The 20268-nt window shown below is 47.7% G+C and overlaps 1 protein-coding gene across 3 annotated transcripts in view; it reads right to left on the bottom strand.

Moving 5' to 3' along the window:
- Window positions 1-20268, bottom strand: part of ZNF469 (zinc finger protein 469) — a 138565-nt gene that overhangs the window by 15537 nt on the left and 102760 nt on the right. For 2 of the 3 annotated variants that reach the window (XM_048516101.1, XM_048516100.1), the window contains exon 3: window positions 5563-5633. The gene's annotated coding sequence lies outside the window, so the exon portion shown is untranslated. Of the gene's footprint in view, window positions 1-5384; window positions 5507-5562; window positions 5634-20268 lie in introns of those variants that run through there. The other variant, XM_048516102.1, reaches the window with a different exon arrangement.

Raw genomic sequence — 20268 nt, 5'->3', positions numbered from 1 at the left:
CCTACTGTCTTACACTTTCTCTGCTGGCTAACGCAGTTCTGTTGAAAAGCACGTTGTGTTTGGGGCAGATTCAAAGGCCAGCCTGGGGCATCCGAAGGACATTAGCCCAATGACATGCGTGATTTCATGGATGAAGAAAGTTCACCTGTGGGGCGCTAAGCAGTTCTCAAACAGGCAAGCAGGTTTGCAGAAGGAAAACCCTGCCGAGGACATTTGAACGCCGGCACTTACACGGCGCGGCCAGGAGAGGGCTTCTTCACATCGCAGCAGTTTTAAAAGGCTGTCTTCCAAATACCTGAAAAGGCCTTCCAAAACCACTGTGTTTAGTTTCTCAGCAACACTGCAAGGGACTACAGTTTATCTTTTTGGGGGTCAGAGGTAGCACAAAGCTAGACTTCTGTAGAGAGATTTTGGTATGGACCTGCAGAACTTATTTAAGTTTTCCCCAAGAAGTGGGCTTCGGATCTTTGAGGGCCTGTTCGTAAATCTATGGAAGTTCAGGAACCCCAAAGAACATATTGCCTGCATAACAAAAAATGAAAAATAACGGCTTCCATTGAACAGACTAAGTTTCCAGCCCTTACACAAAGACCAGTTTAAAAGTGGCTGGGGGAGGGGGGATGAAATCTAAGAAACCAGCCTGTTGTGACGCCCTCCTGGGTCGGAATTGCCAACTCTTAGGTTGGGAAATTCTTGAAGATTGGGGAGTGGAACCAGGGGAGGACAGAACAGGACTTCAGTGGGGAATAAGGCCACACAGCCCATTCTTCAAAGCAGCCATTTACTCCCAGGAAACTTATCTCTGTAGTTTGGGGATCAGTTTTCATTTGGGGGAGGGGGGATCTCCAGCTGTCACCTGGGTACTGGCAACCCTACTTAGCTACCCAGTTTGGCCACCTGCCTTCCACATAAGATTTGCAGCCATAAGGGATAGGTTCTTGGTTTTAATTTTCAGTTTCCTAAAACTCTCAGGAAGCTGAATTTAGTGGCCAATCCGTATCATGAGTCTATGTGGTATGATTATAGGATCACAGAACACACACACACTTTGGAACCCAAAAGCCCATCCTTAGTCATTATTTGCTTCCATTTCCTTTTACAAAAGATAGATTCATATTCATGTTGGCTTCACACAACTCGTGGAGTGATATGGAGCTAATTCTGTAGTTTAAATTGATGTGAGAATTAAAGGGCTTCTAAAGAAATATGGGCAAAAGGTGTCTTTCCTGTGACTTAAGGGTGACTTCCCTGAGAGCCAGTGTGGTTAGCGGTTAAGAGCAGGTGCACTCTAATCTGGAGAATTGGGTTTGATTCCCTGCTCTGCCACTTGAGCTGCGGAGCCTTATCAAGTGAACCAGATTAGCTTGTGCACTCAGACACATGCCAGCTGGATTACCTTGGGCCAGTCACAGTTCTTCGCAGCTCTCTGAGCCCCACCCACCTCACAGGGTGTTTGTTGTGGGGCAGGGGACGGGAAAGGAGATTGTAAGCCCCTATGAGTCTCCTTGCAGGAGAGAAAGGGGGGGATATAGCTCATCCTCCTCCTCTTCATCTTCTTCAAGCTATTTTTGTTTCTCAATAAATTATTCTTCAAGCTGTTTCTCAATAAATATGTCTGGGGCCTGTTTAGCTACCCATTTGGGCAGACAAGGCGCTGGGCTGCTGGACAAATCCTCTACCAGTTCTAAGTGACATCCTACCAAATTCCTTCTTGTCCATGACTCCCATCACGGGTATAAAAAATGTTGCAGGCGGGTCGGCTGAGGTCACTGGCCACTGGGTCTTTGATCTGCCCATTTTATCTGCCTGTCCATCAAGCAGGCCCCAGCGGCGGGCAGCCTTGACAGTCTCGGATTCCTCGGTTGTTTCACAGTTGGCTAAGCAAAATAAATTCCAGACTGATAGAGGCAGAGGGGAGAGGGGTCCCACCATTCCTTTTCCCAGCCAGCCCAAGTTGACACACAGCCCCTTCATTACACACCGCGTTGGCTTTCTCAACAATATGCCACTTATGCGGGTCGGAGCGCAACAGCGGAGCCTGTTGACGGCTGTTTGAATTTGTGGAGGCTCCGTGCCAAGATCAAAACAGCCAAGGCCAGAATGAGTTACATTATCGGAGTTGGGCTCAGCCAGCCACATAAAGGGGGCCTTTTTGGAGAAATTAAAAAAAAAGGGGGGGGGGCTAACTCTTTTGGGAATCCAAAAAACTTGCAACATTTGCAAGGCAAAGTCCCACACTGACTGCTGCACCAGCGCATGAAGCCAGAATAAACACGTTCTTGGCTTCTCGCTTCAACCCTGGATTCTGAAGCCTGGATGGCCCCAAGGGGAAAGGCCCTCACTGGAATAAAACGACTAGGTGCCAAACCCGACAACGGTACGTTTTCAGCCCCACAAGATGTATGAAAGAACCAGTCCCGTAGCTTCCAGGACTACAAGAGAAGGACTCAGTGCAGCAGTGGCGTAGGAGGTTAAGAGCTCATGTATCTAATCTGGAGGAACCGGGTTTGATTCCCAGCTCTGCCACCTGAGCTGTGGAGGCTTATCTGGGGAATTCAGATTAGCCTGTATGCTCCCACACACGCCAGCTGGGTGACCTGGGGCTAGTCACAGCTTCTCGGAGCTCTCTCAGCCCCACCTACCTCACAGGGTGTTTGTTGTGAGGGGGGGCAGGGCAAGGAGATTGTAAGCCCCTTTGAGTCTCCTGCAGGAGAGAAAGGGGGGATATAAATCCAAGGTCCTGCTCCTGCTCCTTCTGCTCCTTCTGCTCCTTCTGCTCCTTCTGCTGCTGCTGCTGCTGCTGCTTCTTCTTCTTCTTCTTCTTCTTCTTCTTCTTCTTCTTCTTCTTCTTCTTCAGGAGGAGAATGGTATTCAATTCAGTCAACGTTCAGTCCCACAAACCTGTAGATCAGCCTTAAAAACTGTTTTTAACGGTGAGCTCATCCATGAGACAGATCTAGCAATAAACAAAACCAAATTGTGTCTAGGCATGTACAGAGTATCCGGCTCCACAGAGTAATCACAGACTACTACCATGTATCCGAAGGACAGCCCGTCTCCCTAGTCATCCCTCCCCAGAGCACATTTTGGAGCGCGGGGGTCCATTCCAGAACGATTTCAGGGTTTGGGGTGTGAGGGCGGACTACTCGCTCTTGGTTTTAGGAGGATCTGCACGTCTGTGAACCACAAGGAAAGGCAGGGTGTAAATGTTTTAGTACATAAATTGCTTCACAAAGCTTCCCATTTCTGGTTGTGATCTAGTTAGTGCACATTGGCTGATTTTGTGCTGATGTGGAATATAGTCTGTTATGGTGGTTTGCTATTAACTGCCAGGCTGTTTTTCTCCATGTAAACTATTTTGAGTCCAACTTTTGTGGGGAAAGTTGGTTTAGAAGCGTTTTAAATAAATAACATCTGAGATTAGAGATGGAGGTTTCTCCATGAAAGGACTCAAATTCCACCACATCTGAACCGCAGAAACTCTCTTTTGAAGGAAGCAGCCACCTTCTACTGGATGCTGCACCATGATGATACTCAACCACTTCCTTGGCAATGTTCACACGGAGTTCTGTAATTCACCTCTGTTTTCACATTTATAGCCATCAACCACTGTCCTTTGTTATAAGAAGCCTGTTGCCCAACCAGATTCCAAGGCAGGTTCAAGACCTGGTTGCTTCCCATCTTCTTAGTACTCCACTTATTCAAGACCATTCTGTGAACTCGATCATGAAAAAACTCTTTTTCTAGGGTTGTCAGGCAGTGCCTTGCAACTAGGAGAAGAGCCGCGCAGAGAGGCAGCATCCCAGGCGAAACATTCAAAAGAAAAATCTGACCTTGGGAACTTTCTGTCAGTCCTGACCACAGAGTTCCTGGCGGTTCTGAGAACTACCAAGAAGTGCCAAGGGTAGCTCTAGCAATTGCCAGAAACTTTATGGTAAGATTATTAGCCTTTTAATTTTTTCTCTCTCTTCCAGATGAAAATTTTAAATGTTATGTTCCTCAAGATGATGATGAAGATGAAGAGTTTGGATTTATATCCCCTCTTCCTCTCCTGTAAGGAGACTCAAAGGGGCTTACAATCTCCTTTCCCTTCCCCCCTCACAACAAACACCCTGTGAGGTGGGTGGGGCTGAGAGAACTCCGAAGAACTGTGACTAGCCCAAGATTACCCAGCTGGCGTGTGTTGGAGTGCACAAGCTAATCTGGTTCACCAGATAAGCCTCCACAGCTCAAGTGGCAGAGTGGGGAATCAAACCCAGTTCCCCAGATTAGAGTGCACCTGCTCTTAACCACTACCCACACCCTTTGCCCCAGTTTCTGCCCACTGGTCAGCCGACCATTAACAGGTAAGGGCTGCCACTGGCCGGAGGCTTCCCCCCATAAGCGGACAAATGGAAACCCTATTTCAAGACATATAAACAACAACTTAGACTAGTGGCACCTTGTAGAAGAAGAAAAAGAAGAAAAAGAAGAAAAAGAAGAGGAGGAGGAGGAGGAGTTTGGATTTATATCCCCCTTTCTCTCCTGCAGGAGACTCAAAGGGGCTTACAATCTCCTTGCCCTTCCCCCCTCACAACAAACACCCTGTGAGGTGGGTGGGGCTGAGAGAGCTCTGAGAAGGTGTGACTAGCCCAAGGTCACCCAGCTGGCGTGTGTGGGAGTGCACAGGCTAACCTGAATTCCCCAGATAAGCCTCCACAGCTCAGGCGGCAGAGATGGGAATCAAACCCGGTTCCTCCAGATTAGATACACGAGCTCTTAACCTCCTACGCCACTGCTGCTCCTAAAGCCTAAAAGATGGGCTGGGCAGGAGTTGGTTGCAACAGGTTGACATGGCGGCTCCTCTGGGACGTTGGCTTTCAGAGATGCCCAGTGGGTAGAGTGGGCATGAACAGCAAATGCCTCCATTCAAATTATCTCAGAAGGTCCAGGTGGCTCCTTAATGGGCAAAGGAACCCATTGCTGGGATGAGACGCTGCTGCCTTCTCGTAGCAGGGGAAACAGTCGGTTCGGCCTCCATGCCTTTGAAAAAGAACCACGAGATAGAAGAAGCCCCTCGTCTTCCTTCACCAATGTATTAATTTTAAGCAATTTCCATGAGGGAAAACGGGAGTTAGCTGGGTGATGAAGCAAGTCCTTATATTTGGTGCTCGGTGAATATACAGAAGGCCGCTTGATCGGCTTGTCAAGATTTAAATTATACCCAGTCAGGCTAAACAGAAGGCTGAGAAGTGAAAGCTTTGGTGAAGGTCATGAAAAATCACTTCCTCTTGTGAACTAGCTTTTCCTCAAAGCCCAGACTGTCTAAAACTCGGTTTCTTGTTTAGCAGTCAGGTCACGGAGGGGGTTTTTTCCCCCCAAAGGGCCCCAAGACTGCCACTTACTTGGCTGAAAACAGCAGTGTGGGGTCAACAGGAGAGGAAGGAAAAGACCCGAAGGGGTGACTGACTCCATGTCACTGAGCGTTCGAAGGAGAAGGATGCGGGCGGAGAGGCATGGCTCCAGCAGAACCTGTGCAGGGAAAAGACCTGGCCTCCAACCCTCCTCATCGGCTTGCCATACCTTGGAAAACTTCCATCGCTCAGCTACTGCTGGGTCCTGGCTTAACTTCCCATGAAATATGAATTTCTTGGCTGAAAGGGAAAGAGAAAAATATGTCAGGAATTTTTGTTTGGCTTGGCTGTCGCCGCTGCCCTAGATCAGAAGCTCATTCAAGCGCCCGAGCCAAGCTGGACGTGAAGCGCACGTTCTCCCGCGACTGCGCTGCTGCTGAACGTGCAGGGAACGGGGCTGCCCAGGAGGCTAATGTACAGATGTGCTTGGCAGCTGGCTCCAAGAGGCTCAACCAAGCGGGCTCCCGTTGGCGTGTCGCACACGGTGCTTCAGAGATGGCGAGGAGACAGTTCCTCCTTATGTCGTCCAGAGCATCCCGTTCGAGCACAGAGAAGGAACACCTGAAGGCACGTGGGTTTCCTATTCCACACAAGGACCGCGGAGGCAAAGGAGGAGCCCAGCCAGGTCTCAACAGCACTGAATTTCTGTGAGGTCAGGCACGGCAGCCAGCTATTTAAAGATATACTAGGGGATGGTATTCCAACTTCCATTGTCACTTCCTAGGACTGGAGAGGGAGGATTCACTGTGCCCAGGGTTGGCCCTCCTTTGGGGGGGGGGAGGAGGAGGAGGAGGAGGAGGAGGAGGAGGAGGAGGAGGAGGAGGAGGAGGAGGAGGAGAAGAAGAAGAAGAAGAAGAAGAAGAAGAAGAAGAAGAAGAGGAGGAGGAGGAGGAGGAGGAGGAGGAGGAGGAGTTTGGATTTATATCCTCCTTTTTCTCCTATAAGGAGACTCAAAGGGGCTTACCCTTCTCCCCTCACAACAAAGGGGCTTACTCCTTTCCCTTCTCCCCCCACAACAAACACGCTGTGAGGTGGGTGGGGCTGAGAGAGCTCCGAAGAACTGTGACTGGCCCAAGGTCATCCAGCTGGTATGTGTTGGAGTGCACAAGCTGATCTGGTTCCCCAGATAAGCCTCCACAGCTCAAGTGGCAGAACAGGGAATCAAACCCGGTTCTCCAGATTAGAGTGCACCTGCTCTTAAGCACTACACCACAAAGCATTTAAAAGACATGCCCAGGAGAGCCAGACACACTCCAAGGCAGCTGTGAATAGGTAAATGGCAGAGCAGAGTGGGGAAATTGGGTGAGGAGGAACCCCCTCCTCTTGCTCTATACCAGGGGTAGGGAACCTGCGGCTCTCCAGATGTTCAGGAACTACAATTCCCATCAGCCTCTGTCAGCATGGCCAATTGGCCATGCTGGTAGGGGCTGATGGGAATTGTAGTTCCTGAACATCTGGAGAGCCGCAGGTTCCCTACCCCTGCTCTATACTGAAGCTCTATTCTGGGGCACCTGGCCAGCTAAGAGCTACCCTAGAGATGGTGAAACAGCCCTGGACTCACACCCGACAGTAGAGGAGCTGGACAGAGCTTTCAATGGTTCCTGGTTTTCTTCAGGACTGCATATAGGTAGAGAGGTTCATTTTTATCTCTTTAACAACAGGCTGCAATTTGCCTTCATTGTAAAACCTCCCAAGAACCGACTCTGGTTGAGATTTGCAGAATAGAAATGCTTGAAGTAAATGCATTAAAATAAACACAAGCTACAAAGAACAGTCCCAGCCCCAAGGAGCTTGCTGTGTAAATTTTTTGCAGTGGGGGGAAAAGGCAGGAGCATCCGTAAACACTACGGAATGGGCCAAAGCTGCTTTTCAGACGTGGCCAAGAATCCCACGCAGCAGCCGCCGCCGCCACAGAGGAAAGACAGGAGACCTTTAATCCCAAACTGGCATCTCAACCTTGTGGGGGAACCTTTTGAGTTCCAGATCTATCCACTCGGTTCTGGATCATATTTAGGAGGTTAAAACCGTTATCCAGGCGCTCATGTTTCAGAGCACCTCTGGCTAGTATTGCATTACATAGCTCTGGGTACAAATAATTACACTGAAATAAAAATATACCATCCATCACGCAAAGGTTTCAGTATCATGCAGAAATTGTCTAGAGGCACAGAACTGACTGTGCTCCTTTGAAAGGCTGTATTGAAGAGGGAGCTATTTTGACATTTATTTAAGAAATATTTATCTCTCATTTTACTTCTGAATGCTGCCATTTGCTAAGGAATTATCTGTTACCTAAGTACGATGATAAATCTTCTGAGGGAAAAGTACCTTAGATGCTGCCAGAAAGGTACAGTTAAGAATGCTTCCTAAATTATCAGTTGCATTAATCTTAATTACTTTGGTAAAAGTAGAATGTGGCATTAGGGTGAGCTAAATTGAAAGGGCATTTTTGTCTTTATCATATCACATATTTGAGATGGTTTAGTGCAGATAAAAGGAGCAGGGACCAGGACGGGAGACGGATGGGCAGGGCTGCAGGTGGCGTTCACAGGCAGAAAGCACAAGAGGGAAAGGGGGCTCAGCTGGGAGCCGGCACATCCCGTCCCTTGTTGGTCCTCGGCCAACAAGACCTGGGTTCCAATCTCTGTTCACTGTAAAACTAACCTGTTTTACAGACCTGTTGTGAGTGTAAAGTTGCCTGGAAGAAGAAGAAGAGTTTGGATTTATATCCCCCCTTTCTCTCCTGTAGGAGACTCAAAGGGGCTGACAATCTCCTTGCCCTTCCCCCCTCACAACAAACACCCTGTGAGGTGAGTGGGGCTGAGAGAGCTCCGAGAAGCTGTGACTAGCCCAAGGTCACCCAGCTGGCGTGTGTGGGAGTGCACAGGCTAATCTGAATTCCCCAGATAAGCCTTTACAACTCAAGTGGCAGAGCTGGGAATCAAACCCGGTTCCTCCAGATCAGCGTGCACCTGCTCTTAGCCACTACGCCACTGCTGCTATTAAACCACAACTTCAACGGATGCTACTCAGAGCTCTTTGCAGGAGGGAGAGGGAGAAGGAAGGCAGACGACAGACAGACAGACTGCATTGTTTAGGGCAGTATCAGTGCAATCTAGCATACTCTCTGTCCAAAAGCAAAAGGCATTCACACCAGGAAGACAGTTACTTGCGCTTGCGGGTATGGGGCAACTTTCAGGCAAGAGAGGTGTGTTGCCCCTGATGTTGGCTTCTATGCTTGATGTTTCTTTTACAATATTCCTTTAAGAATTACACAAGCACCCTTTTCCTGCTTTCCTTTGAAGCATGTCTATAATTGTGAAATCACAGAAAGCTGGAAATGACCCATCTATCCCATCCAACCATGCACACAAATCACAAATGGACCAAGATACACAGCTGTGCCACCCTCTTGCCTCCCCCTCCCCCCTGCAATTTTAGCCTGTGCATCCTAGACTAGCAAATGCTACCGGGGGACAGCAGGTGGCTCAGGGCACGGCGCCTGCAGAAGAAATGCTTCCAGATGGCTCCTGCTAGCAAGTAAAACAATCTGACTCGAACTGCCAAAGCGGTCACATTCTGCTACTGGCTGAGTTGCTAACTATGCGCGGGGACAGATGTGCAGATCCCTGTTAACCCACAACAGACACCTTGCGAGGTAGGTGGGGCTGAGAGAGTTCTGAGAGAATTGTGACTAGCCCAAAAGTCACCAAGCAGGAATGTAGGAGTGCGGAAACACATCTGGTTCACCAGATAAGCCTCCCCACTCAGGTGAAGGAGTGGGGAATCAAACCTGGCTCCAGATGCTCTCCAGGTCTACAGATCTTTCGGTGGGAAGCCCTTTCACCTGAACGAGGGCAGCAGGTAATAAGCCCTGATTTACTATGGCACCACCACCCGCCTTCGGAAAAGCTCAGAAGCACCCAGGGAAGTACTGGCAGTAGCCATGGCACCAGTGGGCACCGGTGGGAGCAGCAGTAGCATAGGAGGTTAAGAGTTCATGTATCTAATCTGGAGGAACTGGGTTTGATCCCCCGCTCTGCCACCTGAGCTGTGGAGGCTTATCTGGGGAATTCAGACTAGCCTGTACACTCCCACACACACCAGCTGGGTGACCTTGGGCTAGTCACAGCTTCTTGGAGCTCTCTCAGCCCCACCCACCTCACAGGGTGTTTGTTGTGAGGGGGGAAGGGCAAGGAGATTGTCAGCCCCTTTGAGTCTCCTGCAGGAGAGAAAGGGGGGATATAAATCCAAACTCTTCTTCCTCTTGTGTGGGAGCTCTGCTCTTACACACACACCCCGCCCCCCATCACATGTTGCCTGAATAGGAGGGTTACTTAATTGTTTGTTCTTTGCACCTAGAATCCAGAGGTGTATTGCCTGAGCACATGAAGGCTCCAATTAGCTATCATGGCTTGTGTTTATCACAGTATTTATTTAGGTCATTTTAATCTGCCTTTCTCCTGTTACAGAGTCGGTAACAAACATTTTCTTCCCAGAATCTGTCTAATCCTTTTGAACAGGCCTCTGAACCGGAGGTTATCAGCATATCTTGCGGCATCGAATCTCACAAAGCAGCCAGGGAGCCTCATGTTCCAAGAGGCAGAGAACAAGCAGGAGCCGTCTGGCACTCACAAGGCCAATGATTTCTGTTCCGGCATCAGCTTTAGCAGTCTGCAGCCCACGGAGTGAAAGGAACACAGTGGGCCACCCCTGGGCAGAAATTTATGAATGTGATCATGAACCACGACAAAAACCAACAGAGTCCAGGAAAAGCAGGACAGAAAGGCTGGAGATAATTACGTCCAAGAAGAAGAAGAAGAAGAAGAAGAAGAAGAAGAAGAAGAAGAAGAAGAAGAAGAAGAAGAAGAAGAAGAAGAAGAAGAAGAAGAAGAAGAAGAAGAAGAAGAAGAAGAAGAAGAAGAAGAAGAAGAAGAAGAAGAAGAAGAAGAAGAAGAAGAGAAGGAGGAGGAGGAGTTTGGATTTATATCCCCCTTTCTCTCCTGTAGGAGACTCAAAGGGGCTTACAATCTCCTTGCCCTTCCCCCCTCACAACAAACACCCTGTGAGGTGGGTGGGGTTGAGAGAGCTCTGAAGAACTGTGACTAGCCCAGGGGTAGGGAACCTGCGGCTCTCCAGATGTTCAGGAACTACAATTCCCATCAGCCCCTGCCAGCATGGCCAATTGGGCTAGCCCTTGGGCTAGACCAAGGTCACCCAGCTGGCGTGTGTGGGAGTGCACAAGCTGATCTGAATTCCCCAGATAAGCCTCCACAGCTCAAGTGGCAGAGCTGGGAATCAAACCCGTTTCCTCCAGATAAGAGTGCACCTGCTTTTAGCCACTACGCCACTGCTGCTCCTACAGACAGTGGCAAAGCTACAGACAGTGGCAAAGCCATCTTCCAACACAGTTAGCAGCAACATGAATCTGCATGTACCCAGGTTACTTCACCTCAAGTAGCCTCCCCCCCACCCCCAAGGAAATTTCCACAAAAACAGGGTTGGTCTGCAGCTAGATTCAAATCCAGCTGCACCTTACAGACCAACAAGATATTCACTAGATACTGATGAAGGGAGGTTTGTCACTCAGAAGTTTATACCTTTAAAATGCTTTTGGTTTCTAAAGTGCTACCGGACTCGAATATAGCACAAAAATATATGTTCACCTGCCGTGTTTGGCACCACCAAGCAGAGAGAGGCATTTTGGCCCTGGCGTTTCAAAAGAGGATGGAAGACTTCTAAGCTATCCATGTTTCTATATAACAAATTTGTAACTAATTCTTTTTTTGGAGAACTTTCTTCTAAAAAGTCAAGATTAATTAGCGTTTCCAATGTGGACTCATTACCCCATTAATTATTCTGTCCCAGAAATTTAGTTCTGAACATTATCTGCATTTTTTATTTTCAATTAAAACAATTATAATTTGGTCTACCAAAAAAAAGTTGATTCCAAGACCCTCATTTGAAAGAGTATTGCTGTTTCTGCAGAATTTACATCACTAGGATTTTTAAATTACAATTATTATTTTTTTAATTTAATTTGTATCCCGCCATTCCCAACCAGGGTACGGCTCAGGGTGGCTTACAGAGTTTAAAACATAACAATACAAAATATAAGTACTATAACTAAAACCATAACCCCAAGATAGTGACACAGCAAATTCCACATTACCATGATAAAACCAAAACCAAAGGGGTTGGCATCAGCAATCAATAAACAAACATAAATGAAATCGGGGCGTACTGCCTAGGGGGACATATGGGATCAAATGACCCCGAGCTGTGGCCATTTAGTCACATGTGGGGCCGCAGTGGTGGGATCCAAAAATTTTAGTAACAGGTTCCCATGGTGGTGGGATTCAAACTGTGGCATAGTGCCAATGGGGCTGGGTGGGGCACGACGGGGGTGTGGCCAGGCATTCCGGGGGTGGGGCATTCCTGGGCGGGGCTGTGGCAAGGGCGCAGCCGCTGCGCCAGTCCTTGGGCTGGAAACGAATGCATGCAGGCGCAGGCTGCCACGCACACAGTTGCACCTCCTGCTAGACTTCTTCAAGTTCTACGCGCTACTGCTGAGAGGAGGGGCGCAACTAAGGCAAAAATCCCGTGGCAAAATCACCAATTAGTAACCCCCTCTCGGCACACACAAATAATTAGTAACCTACTCTCGGGAACCTGTGAGAACCTGCTGGATCCCACCTCTGTGGGGGTGGTGGTGGTGGAAAATCACCCCCACACACCTCCTCCTTCCCTCCAGGTCTATACACTGACCTCAAGACCTGGTTCCAAAAAATTTGTTTGATCATGGTGGGGGAGGGCAGTCACCCATATTACGGCACGGGAGGGCAGAAAACTCAGATTTTGCACCGGGCTACATGTTTCCTAGATATGCCTCTGTAAATGATGAATATAGTTGTGAGGCCACCAGACGAAACAGGAACAACAGGAGGCCTTAACCAAAGACCTGGTAGAACATTTCTGTCTTGCAGACCCTGCGGAAAAGCCCTGGCTCTGGTTGAGGCCAACCTAACGTCCTTGGGACCAGTGACCACCAGAAAGAAGGTTACAGTTGGAGGACCATAGTATCTTCCGTGGGCAGAACGGGAAGTGGGGTTCCAGAGATATGTGGGCAGTACAGGTAGGTGCGGTTCCAAATGCTTCAAATAAGCATTCTTAATTATTGGGTCTTCAGCTGCTTAGCAACGCGCTTCTTTGCTCGCTTTCTGTAAGTTTATAGAACCAACAATTCCCATCAACAAATTGGGGGGGGGGGGGGGGCCACATTGCAATTTATTTAAATTTCCTGCAGATGGAGCCAAAGCTGGCTGAATTGAATTTCCCATGGTCCAAAGTTGAAAATGAGTTGTTCAATTCAAAAATCACTGAGGCTGTGCACCAAATAAAGAATGGGTTCATGGTTTTAGCCAAATTAGTTGATTAATGCAGCAACTCCACACACTGGGTCTTGCCCAAAAGGCCGAGAAGCAATTCAGGAGTTACATGGAAATAATTTCGTATGTTACCAAAACCTCAATATACGTGCCTCACAGAAATGATTCCTTACAATTTATACACACACACAATAAATGATTAATAACTAATGAAACAATTGATTTTGAATGCTACTAAAACCTCAACATGGGTATTTCTTGGAGATTATTTCTTGCAATTTATTTATTTACGTCTTTTATACCCCCATCTTTCTCCCCTGTGTGGATCTAAAAGGGCTTACACGGTCCTCCTCTCCTCCATTTTATCCTCACAACAATCCAGTGAGGTAGGCCAGGCTGGGTGCGTTACTGTCCCAAGGTCACCCAGCAATCTTCCATGGCAGAGGGGGGATTTGAACCTTTGAATGGTAGACTGTATGGCATTATACACTGCTGGGGTCTCCTCCTCTCCCCAAACCCAAAGTTAGCAACTCTACTTGAAGGTCATAACCAGCACCCTGAAGAGAGCCAGCCTGGTGTAGTGGTTAAAGGCAGGTGGATTCTAATCTGGAGAATTGGGTTTGATTCCTCGCTTTGCTACTTGAGCTGTGGAGGCTTATCTGGTGAACCAGATTAGTTTGTGCACTCCAATACATGCCAGCTGGGTGACCTTGGGCTAGTCACAGTTCTTCTGAGTTCTCTCAGCCCCACCCACCTTACAGGGTGCTTTCGGGGGGGGGGGAGGAGATTGTCAGCCCCTTTGAGTCTCCTTACAGGAGAGAAAGGGGGGAGATAAACCCAAACTCTTCTTCTTCTTGAACTGAACATCAAAACGAATAGGCAACTAGAATAGGCAAGAGCTGTTCCCATCAGTTAGCCATTATAGATTCCAGGTTGTTTTCCAGGTAAGCTCCATACAGTGTGCATTATACCCTGTTTCCCCGAAAATAAGACATCCCCTGAAAATAAGACATGCCTGAAGTGCTAAATATAAAGCATCCCCCAAAAGTAAGACGTAGCAAAGGCTTTGTTTGGAAGCATGCCTGTCGAACAGAACACCAGAGCATGCAGCTGTGGAGCGGAAAAATAAGACATCACCTGAAAATAAAACATAGTGCATCTTTGGGAGCAAAAATGAATATAAGACACTGTCTTATTTTCGGGGAAACACAGTAGTAGTCCAAATGTGAGGTTAGGAAAACATGGATTAGTGTGACCAGGTCAGCTAAGTCTAGGAAATCTGCAGTATTTACATATTAAAAGTGAGAGGAAATTATGACTTTTACCTCTTACACCATTTCCCTGAAGTACGGTTCCCTGGTAGCTCGGTAACCATTTTGCAGTTCCATATTTCAATGCCCAGCTTCCCAAGACACTCCTCATAGGGCCTGGAATCCAGACCTGTAGGTCAAAGTTTGAGCACTCCTGAATACGAAATCAAACTTCCACTACGGAAGTGACTGCATGTGCCTCTGTATTTCTATTCTCTTAGGGGGTTCTAATTATCACTGGAGCCTCAAACTGTTTGCCAGGTTTCAGAAACACAGAGGAGGCTGAGGCATCTGGGGAGGGAAAGGAAGTCACCATTTCCCCTTGCCTCCATGGTCTGAAATATGTTTTGCAAATGTTATTTGGAAGCTGCACAAATGGGATGCGCTGCATATGGCCAGCAGGTGCCAAATAGTTCAAGCTGCCTCCTAGCCGTTATGGGAAGTTGTGGTCAATGTGGTTAGCTGCTTTATGTGCTACAGCCGCTGCACACAGTGGTAGCCCATCAGATTGGCATACAGAAAGTCCCCGGTTCAATCCCAGGCATTTCCAGCTGAAAGGATCTGGCAGCAGTCGTGAAAACTGCGTACAGCCGCTACCAGCCTGAGCAGACAATACTGACTTGGATAGACCAATAATTTCAGAATGGGGTGCTGTGTGGTTTCCGGGCTGTATGGCTGTGTTCTAGCAGCATTCTCTCCTGACGTTTCGCCTGCATCTATGGCTGGCATCTTCTGAGGATCTGATGGTAACGTCAGGAGAGAATGCTGCTAGAACATGGCCATACAGTCCGGAAACCACACAGCACCCCAGTGATTCTGGCCGTGAAAGCCTTCGACAATACCATTTCAGAATGATTCATGTGCTCATCACGGGGATATACTTTCAAACATTGTTGTCCTCTGTATGTAGGAATTCCCTTCAGTCCAGGAGCCACTGATAGACAAATGCCTCCATACATTTGTCTAATTCCCTTTTAAAGCCATCAAGTTTCGTGGCCATCACTACAGCCACCGGCAGTGAATTCCACATTAGAATCTCTCATTGAGTCAAATAGTTTCTTCTTTCGTCCACCCTGGATCCATTGCCATTAAACTTTACCGAATGCCCATTCTGAGAGAGGGAGAAAAAAAATTATCTTTCTACTCTCTCTGCCCCATACATAATTTTATAAACTTTTATCAAGGCTCCCCTCCATTATCTTTCCCCCCCCAAATTGGAAAATCTCAATATGACAAGCCTTTCCTCATAGGAGAAGTGCTACAACCCTATAATTGTCTTGGTTGCCCTTTTCTGTTCTTTTTCCAGCTCTGAATGTCCTTTTTAAGATACGGCAAGCAAGACTGTGCACAGGATTCCAAATAAAACCACCCCATAGATGTATAGAAAGGCATTATCCATAATCTACTAGTGAGTTCATTAAGACCTACTTTATTAAGGTTGTTTCAAAGATGCACATTTTCCCACGGGGGATTCATTACTTCCTTTCCCATGTCACTTCATTTCCTGGCTTATCCATCCATGTCCCTGGGACTCGGGAGAGAAAAGGTTTCACCCAACTGCACAGGTGTAAGAGCACTTGCCAGGCCATGAAGTGACAAGCCACTGTCGCACCTATTGCACAGCTGTTCAATACCTGCTTGACTCAGAAGGCAGCAAACCAAACTCAGGTGTCACTGCAGCAGCAGCAGCAGCAGCAGCAAGGAATGCTGGGATACCTCTACGAACATTCTAAAGATGACAGTTAAAAAACGTTGGTAGTTCTGTTGTTCCCTGACTGACTGAGAGAAAAGAGGTTTCTCTGTGTACTGCTAACCAATGCTATGTAAAATTGCCTTTGACTAAGATACTGCATAAGCTTACTATCCACAAACAAAATTGTAATATTATATATATATATATATACCGTGTTTCCCCGAATATAAGACAGTGTCTTATATTAATTTTTGCTCCCAAAGATGTGCTATGTCTTATTTTCAGGGGATGTCTTATTTTTCTGTGTTCTGTTCGTCGGGCATGCTTCCAAACAAAAACTTTGCTATGTCTTACTTTCGGGGGATGCCTTATATTTCGCACTTCAGCAAAACCTCTACCATGTCTTATTTTTCGGGGATGTCTTATATTAGGGGAAACAGGACACACACACACACACACACACACACACACACACACACACACACACACACACACACACACACACACACACACACACACACACACACACACACACACACACACACACACACACAGAGCTTATTTTTTCTCTCTTGGGCCCCTTCCGCACACGCAAAATAACGCGTTTTCAAACCACTTTCACAACTGTTTGCAAGTGGATTTTGCCATTCCGCACAGCTTCAAAGAGCACTGAAAGCAGTTTGAAAGTGCGTTATTCTGCATGTGCGGAATGAGCCTTGGTCAAAAGTAAAATTCTCTTTATGTTTATGAACTTCTGAGGAAAAATGGCTGGTCTTTTGGAAGATAACTGTTCTTAGTTAACGTGCCACACAATTACATTTCTGCTCATCGCTCTGTTTGACAAGATTATATATTGTAAAGATACCTGTTGCCCTTCAATTGCAACCATCAAACACCGTACGTTTGCCTCCCACACCTGTTCCTTGGTAGATCAGCAGCATTCCTCACTAGAGCCCAGTTCATACTGTTAGCCAAAGGCCTGCATTTAAATTATTTGCCCACTCTGCAAGAAGACACCCACATATATAGACTTGGATGATTCATTACTCTAAGAAAGTGGTCTTAGGATCCTCCAAATCAGTATGGGTTCAAGGCAGGGGAATACTGCCCAGGGGGACATATGGGGTCAAATGTCCCTGGGATGAGGCCGTTTAGTCATGTGGGGAGCAGAAAATCACCCCAGCAAGCATGCACGGGGCAGGAAATTCAAAACATTGGTTGTGGTGGGGGAGGGCAGCTGCCCATGGGAGGGTGGGGATGGAAAACTTAGGCCCCTTCCACACACGCAAAATAATGCGTTTTCAAACCACTTTCACAACTGTTTGCAAGTGGATTTTGCCATTCCGCACAGCTTCAAAGAGCACTGAAAGCAGTTTGAAAGTGCATTATTCTGCATGTGCGGAATAAGCCTTAGGTTTTGCACTGGGTTACGTTTTCTCCAGATTTCCCTCTGGTTCAAATAACAGCTGGGACGGGCCAGTTGCATCTGGCAGCGCATGTATTTACTACTAATCCGGCTGTATGACAAGAGCTAGATTAAATCGTGGCCAGACAACAGAATCTGAGAAAGCTGCAAGAACTTGCTCAGCCGGGTACCTAGAAACTGGACACAGGAACCAGGGAATAAGAAATCTCGGAGAGGCCAGAGTGGAAAGTGCCTATTCGGAGGCACGAAACCTCCAGTGAGGATCAGATTCTGGGGAGTTCTCTGTTCTCTAATTGCAAGCTTTCCAGAAGCATCTGGATGTCTATGGATGAACACAAAACCCTCTCGGCCAACTCTGAGAGCCGCAACTGACATCCCAGCGGAAAAGCAAACCTGTGAGGATGTAGTTCCATTTTGGCTGGCTAGAGGGCAATAGAGGACGCTTGACATGTGGGAATCCACCCGTGTGCCCGCTGGCACAGCCGCCAAGGCAGAGAGAAATTCCAGGCAATCCAGAACTCCCTATTAAAAATGGAATCTGCAGGGAAGCAGCCACTGATCCCAGAGATTTGGGACCAGTCCTCTGCAGAGAGTCACACTCATGCCACAAACATTAAGTGCTTTTTCTTTTTCTCCATCCCCGCACATCAGCACAGTCCCTCGGGACAAAGTTTCACAAAAGAGGCGGATAACGGGATTTACGACTCCCTAACTCTCAGGACTACAACTCCCAGGTTTCCTTGCAATAAAGCCACAACACTAGACCTGGTAGTAGTGTTCTGCACAGAAAGCCGTGACTTTTGTCCTTTCTGCCTTATCCCCTTATCCGGGGAACCAGATTAGCTTGTGCACTTCAACACAGGCCAGCTGGGTGACCTTGGGCTAGTCACAGTTCTTCGGAGCTCTCTCAGCCCCACCCACCTTACAGGGTGTTTGCTGTGGGGGGGGGATGGAAAGGAGATTGTAAGCCCCTTTGAGTCTCCTTACAGGAGAGAAAGGGGGGTATAAATCCAAACTCTTCTTCTTCTTCATCTTCTGCAAGAGGAATGGGAGCAACCATGGCTACCCGAAGCCAGCCTGAAGCCAGCTGTTTGAGTCCTAGATGGGGCAGGGGCAAGAGGTACCAGGCACCTGGTCTTCTTCTCCCGCTGCCCCTTCTTCAGGGAGGAGGGGACATGAGCATGTGGGACCCCCCTTGGCACCGACTGGCGATGCCTGCCTCTGGCAAAGTGTGCCATCCCACAGTCTTACCTCTGCGGTGCAGATCTGGGCCTCGTACTTCACTATGAGGAACAGCCCCCTCTCGGTCTCTCTCTGCAGCCGCAAACTCTTAAGAAGCGCCCGAAGGAGTCTCTGTCCACCAGGTGCTCTAAATTACCCAATATTGGTTTCATCTCAGTGTGTTTTTTTCCTTCCCCCCTTAAGCAAAGAATTTATTGTGCTGTTTGCATGTACAGTATGCCGAACACCATCTGGCAGAAGAAGAAGGCACGCTAGTTGCATCTTCCCATAGCTTGACCTTTCCCTGCTCTCCAGAAATTAAGCCCATTGGCTGGATCATGTCCCTTTCCTCTGTTTCATCTGTTCTGTGAACTCTGTGAGCTGCAGTTGCCTCCTCTGGCTCTCCTGATTCATAAGGTTGAGGCTCAACGTGATGGCCACAGTAAGCATTTAATATCTGGCTCAACGCCACAAATCCTGCCCCCACCGTATTATACCTGAGGGTCTGCAAATTCCCTGGAACAGAGCAGCAAACTATTTCATGGAGAGCATCTCAGAAAGGTTTATTTGAGACTGGAGAGATATGGGCTCGCAGGTGGACTTAGGGAAACCGGTTCCAGAACTTTAATAGGACCAGGGTTATCCAGAGACAAAGGGAAAGGGTTTCTTATAGCATGGAAGCAATTCCAGGCCAGAAGCCAAACAGAATCAGCACTGCCAGGTCCAGTAAAATTCACATTGCTAGAGGATGCTCATCATTTATTATGAATGAACCCAGCTGTGACAGGGAAGATGCAGCTCACGAATTCCATCACACTGGTCCCCTCCTTCAGGCCGGCTACATTTGAGTCCAACAGTACCAAAGAGGCCATCAAGATGTTCAAGAAATAAGCTTTTGAAACTCAAAGCTCCGATCAGGCTTATCTGGGAGGCTTATCTGGGGAGCCAGATTAGCTTGTGCACTCCAACACATGCCAGATTAGCTTGTGCACTCCAACACATGTTCAGGTTTATCTGGGAGTCTTATCTGGGGAGCCAGATTAGCTTGTGCACTCCAACACATGCCAGCTGGGTGACCTTGGGCTAGTCACAGTTCTTTAGAGCTCTCTCAGCCCCACCTACCTCACAGGGTGTTTGTTGTGCAGGGGGTAGGGGTGGGAATACAAAGGAGATTGTAAACCCCTTTGAGTCTCCTTACAGGAGAGAAAGGGGGGGATTTGAAACTACTACTACTACTACTACTACTACTACTACTACTACTACTACTACTACTACTACTACTACTACTTCTTCTTCTTCTTCTTCTTCTTCTTCTTCTTCTTCTTCTTCTTCTTCTTCTTCTTCTTCTTCTTCTTCTGTTGAATCAGGCACAGCTGGGAGAAGGGGGTTGGTTTTTTGAACTAGCCTGCTGGATCAGACCAGAGTCCATCAGCACTGCAACTCGCGGTGGCCCACCAGGTGCCTTTGGGAGCTCACGTGCAGGATGTGAAAGCAATGGCCTGCTGCTGCTCCTGAGCACCTGGTCTGCTAAGGCATTTGCAATCTGAGATCAAGGAGGATCAAGATTGGTAGCCATAGATCGACTTCTCCTCCATAAATCTGCCCAAGCCCTTTTTAAAGCTATCCAGGTTAGTGGCCATCACCACCTCCTGTGGCAGCATATTCCAAACACCAATCACACGTTGCGTGAAGAAGAGTTTCCTTTTATTAGTCCTAATTCTTATCCCCCAGCATTTTCAATGAATGCCCCCTGGTTCTAGTATTGTGAGAAAGAGAGAGAAATTTCTCTGTTGACATACCCCATGCATAATTTTATAGACTTCAATCATATCCCCAC

This window comes from Sphaerodactylus townsendi, linkage group LG14, assembly GCF_021028975.2.
Source record: "Sphaerodactylus townsendi isolate TG3544 linkage group LG14, MPM_Stown_v2.3, whole genome shotgun sequence".
Classification (NCBI taxonomy): Eukaryota; Metazoa; Chordata; class Lepidosauria; order Squamata; family Sphaerodactylidae; genus Sphaerodactylus; species Sphaerodactylus townsendi.
Note: the sequence above shows the minus strand (reverse complement) of the source record. Positions and strands in the feature narration are given on the sequence as shown.